Here is a 5,435-nt window from a genome sequence, read left to right on the forward strand (position 1 = left end):
TAAAATAATTCTTTTAATTAAATTTTTTTTTTCTACAATTTATATATTATTTTAAATATTATATATTTAATGTGTTTACGTATTTTAAATAACAAACGTATCTTATATTAAAATATTTATATAATTTATTTGTTTTTAATTATGAAGAATAGAATATAATTTTTTTCTTTTCACTATTTAAATGCTTTTTTATGTGATAAAATTATATTTATATTAAAAAATATATTTTATACTTCATTTAGTTTAATATCAAACCAATCCTAACTGATAATGCAGTCCAACTCAATCTAATCATGCTGTCAAAAGAGCCCATATAAGAATAGGGAAAGATAATGAAATGTGTGGGTCTCACACTAATTTAGAATTGGTAATCCAGTATGGTTGGGAGATAAATCATTCCCATTACACCTCAAAGTATAAATTATCACTTTTGTCCCAATTTAATATCAAATTTTTAAAAATTAAAAATGTATATGCATATGATTGTTTCTAAACTTTATATAATATATATTTTAAGATAATATATAAATCTTTAATAGGAAAACATATATAATCTAGTAAATTAATAACTTAATACTTACTATATATTTTGTTCTTTTTTTTATTTGACTCAATAAAAAAAATATAAATACATTAATTAAACATTTATTAATTGTTTATATATGTGCATGTATAATTTAAATTTTAAATATTCATATTATTTTTCTAAATTTATTTTATTTAAAAAAATTGACATGTAAAAAATAATTAATATTCCAAGTTTAAAATATATTTTATTATATTTTTTATTTAAAATTTTTATTTCGTAAAAGATCTATATACATATAAAATTTTAATGAGGGGTGTATTTTTTTAACTTACTAATAGTTTATTCAAATTCCACAAGTAATTATATCAATAAAAGGTGTTCGGAAATAAATATTCATTTATTATTTTACTACTACATAATTCTCATTTCGCATAAGTGTAAAAAATGATGCAGAATCTAGTGACGCAAAACCCAATAGATTTTGCATCAATGTAAAACTGACATGGTAGATTCCTTCGTGTTAGTTGTGCATTGATGTGAAAGAAATAATTTATTTAAAAGAAATTAAAATACTATTCCATTAGATTAATATTTTCAAAATGCAAAAGTAATAATGGATTTCCCAAACTACAACAATATGGCCATTAATACAAAATAAATAAATAAATTATAAACTTTATACAATCATCAAAACATTATATAGAAAAATTTATACTTTACAAAAAAAATACAGACAACAAAACTCAGAACAAAATTACATTATTGTTATACCCAAAAAATAGGAGAATGCATCATAGGAGGCTAAGGAGAATGCATTCTAGGAGAGCTAAGGGGAGTGGTCCTAGGAGACCCCAAGGAGGGTGTGGTCCTAGGAGACCCCAAGAGAGTGATCCTAGGAGAACTCAAGAAAGTGGTCTTAGGAGACCCCAAGGAGAAAGTGATCCTAGGAGACCCCAAGGGTGTGTTTGAGGTAAGCCTCCCAAGGTTTCCTAAGTGTTGGCTTGAACGTGTCCAAGGTAAGTAGCTAAGGAGGAGGACTCCCATGCAAGCCAAGAATGGAGACTTAGATTTTCCCAAGGAGAGCCTACACAATGTCCGATCGGACATAGTTGGGAGATGCTAAAGGGGAGTGCCTCAGGCTTGTCCAAGGTGAGATGTCAAGGAGGATGCCTTGGACCACCTTGGTCCAAGGAGAAGGCAAGAGGAGGATGCCTCGGACCACCTTGGTCCGAGGAGAAGGCCACAAGGTCCGAAGGGACCTTGAATGGAGGAGGTATGCTCAAAGTTGTCTGAGGTGAGAAACAAGAGAATTGCCTCGGACCTACCCAAGGTGAGGAGCCAAGCTTGCATGACCTTTGGTCCGAGGAGAGCCATGCATATACCACCTTTGGTCCAAGGAAAGCTTGAAGGAGTAATCAACATGCATGTGAGACTACGTCAAAGTCCCCAGAACGACTCTAGCAATAATTGGTCTAGGCACCCGGGAATCTCTCACTCCTCACTCAAATTGAGGAATCAGTTGTATTTTAAACATTTATTGTAATATAAATATAAGATGAATAATAAAATATCCCTATCGAAAGGGGATATCAGTTGAGGATCCCAGGCCTATAAATAGAGAGCTTATGGGATAAGAGAGGGGTTTTTCTTCTGCTTCTTCTTTCTAGAGAGAGAAAATTGGGTCTGTGTATTCTAGAGAGAGAAAGTGCTGAAATTAGAGAGAATTCTTGTATTTTCACAATCTGTACTGAAGAAACTCAGTTGGCTCAGTCCATCTGATCTTGAGTATAGATTTATAAATCACAACTCTAAGTGGATTAGGCTATTACCGACAATCGGGGCTGAACCACTATAAAAATCTCCTGTGTTATTTACTTTTCTTGTTTAAACCGTCTGTGTCGTTTTTATTTCTCTTGAAGGCTTGTCGTATTTGACGTTCTCACGTCGTTGGCTAAAAACGCAGTCAACAATTATAAATCAGAACAAATATTAAACGGATGTTGAGACCTCAATGCCGAGACCGAAGTACTCATTTGTCTGAGCTGCCACCACAACTACCACGAGTCACGCCACAAAGCACCACAACCACCACGAACCTTCTGCAAACAGCAACCCCAAGCCCATGTCCTCACCAACCCCTAATTCGATCCATTATTTGAAAAAACGAAACCAACAAAAAAATTGAAATTAGAGACTCACTATCTAAATATGCAACTAAAGAATCCAACACATACCACTAACCAAGAAATTAGAGACCCGTTATCTGAGAAAAAAAAACCCATAAACATTGTCAAGCCATCGTTGAAATCCACGACCCCAGCCTCAACAACACAACCTAAAACCCCAAATCTCAACCCCATAACCAGAATTTAAATCCCAACCACACGACCAATAAGCCAAATCAGAAAAGAGTAGAAAAAAATAATAACAAATAATAATAGAGGGAAACAACCTTACCCTTTGCCTATGTTCTAAAGCCCCTGTTGTTTGCTTTAAGCCTTCGCCATTCCTTGCTTTTGTCTTGCATGTGTCATTAAGGAAGAAAGAGAGAGAGCTCTCGAAAAAAGAAAGAAAGGGAGAAAATGGAGAACGAGATGAGAGGGGTCGAGATGGATAGAAGAACATGCATCTGGTTGAATGAAATGAAAAAGAGAAGAGTGGTTATGTTAATTTAAAACTATGGGTTTGTTCTGTTTTTTGTTTGTTTATTTGTTAAAAAAACTTTATGCGTCAGTGTAGAATTGTCACAAAATGCTTTTTAAATAATTAAATCTTTTAGTGTTAGTTTAGAACTGACACAGAAAATATCTTTAGCATCAATGTGGCACACATGAATTATCTCGTTTGCGTCAATGTACAATTGACATGAATGAGCAGAATAAACAACGTCAATCTTATTTGTGAGCATAATATAAATATTGTATATTTAATGTGTTTTAAATAACAAAAATATCTTATATTGAAATATTTATATAATTTATTTTTTAATTATGAAGATTAGAATATAATTTATCTTTTTTTTTACTTTTTATTATTTAAATTGTTTTTTATGTGATAAAATTATAATTATATCAAAAAAATATATTTTATACTTCATTTAGTCTAATATTATACTCATCCTAACTTATAGTGTAACGTCCTACTAATCCAGGACTGTTACACTATATATTTTAAATTATGTCAAACTCGCTAATCAAATCCTTTGGTTATAAACGTGTAATTAAAGTGAATGTCAAGGGTTAGGGTTAAAAATTTTGGTCAAAAGAATTGTTGACTTTTATTTAAAAAATTTATACATACATGGGATCCCAGAATATTACAACAAAACTTTTAAAATGTGTATATACATCAAAATTACAACCGGCTGACCTAAGTGGCAAAATCAGGACTACAACCCTAGTTCCTTTGAGATATCCTCGGTCGTGGTGGACGAGCAACCCCATATGTACAAGCCGCCACCGAAGCTCTCCAACTCATGGCTGATCAAGCTTTCCTTTTCCCTTACTCAACTAGAAAACTAAATGTGTGCATGAATAGAAAATACAGATTTCCAGATACCTATCTAGCATGCCCAACACTAATAACCTACTAATGCATGTATATAATTACAAATAAATGGTCATTGGACCATTTTGGGGACTGACGCCCTTAATAGTTGACCATAGAGCCAACCTCGGGCCCTATGCCCTAGCAATGTGACCATAGAGTTACCTAGGGCCTTTGCCCTTAGCTCTGAATAACTAGTCGTAGAGCTAGTCCAGCGTACCTGGCGCTTTAATGTTTCAACGACCATAGGGTCGACCAACGTAATAGCACATTGCTGGTTTATGCATAAGCCTTTCGACCAGCGCATTGTCATCCTTGACTAATAAGTCAAGCCCTGATCCAGGTATTCTAATATCAATACAAATACATATATGGATAAGCATATCTTAACAAGACAAACATGCACACATATTAATCACATAACATCATCAATTAACTGTAATCATAGTAATAATCATGCTAATTTAACGAGGCCAAGCCCTAGCCACGCAAACCATGCGAACAGTCATGTAACACTTAAGCAGGTATAGAATATTCAAGTAGGTTTAATAAAAAACTGAAACGATAATTTAACACAAACGTTCTCAGGGGCCCAATGTAACGCCCTGGATAGCCAAGACCGCTACACTGTGTACTTATAAAGGTGCAGGACTTGCTAATCAAGTCATTAATTTGAAAACGTGTCACTAAACATGTAAAAGCTAAGGTTAAAAAGGTTTTGGTCTCAAAAGACTCATTTCATATATTTAAGTTGTAGTAAACATGGGATCCCATATGAAAACAGAGTTAGAACAAGTTTACAGACTCCCAAAAATGCATGGATATCAACTAGCCATACTAAGGCAAAACAGACAGTCTTTAGGTTCCATGTCCTTGCTTAGATCTCAACCGTGGCGGCCGAGCACCTGGCTATGTACATTCAGCTCGCTGAGCTCTCCAATCAGGGCTGATCTAATTTGCCCTTGCCTTTACCTGCACCACATAGCACCCGTGAGCCAAGGCCCAACAAGAAAACATCATAAACAACTCAGACAATAATAACAGGCAAATAATTCAATACGCATGTATTCCCATAAGATAATCCTCAACAAGTATTCAACATATACAATCCAATTCAAGATACATTCTACCACATATAATACTCATATTACATAATATTCAGGGCCGACGACTTAGGCCGCACCCTCTGTTTAACCCACTGACTCCTGCCCGCTTAAACCGAGCTCAGTGCATAATAAGTTGTCCTCGGCTACCAGTGCGCTGGTGTAACCCTTGGCACCCTTAGGCCGTTAGTTCACCAAATGGCTTGCATGGCATAATACCATCTTTTCAAGCATTTACAATAAGGAGCCCTTAGTCC

The sequence above is a fragment of the Humulus lupulus genome, chromosome X (assembly GCF_963169125.1).
Source record: "Humulus lupulus chromosome X, drHumLupu1.1, whole genome shotgun sequence".
Taxonomy (NCBI): domain Eukaryota; kingdom Viridiplantae; phylum Streptophyta; class Magnoliopsida; order Rosales; family Cannabaceae; genus Humulus; species Humulus lupulus.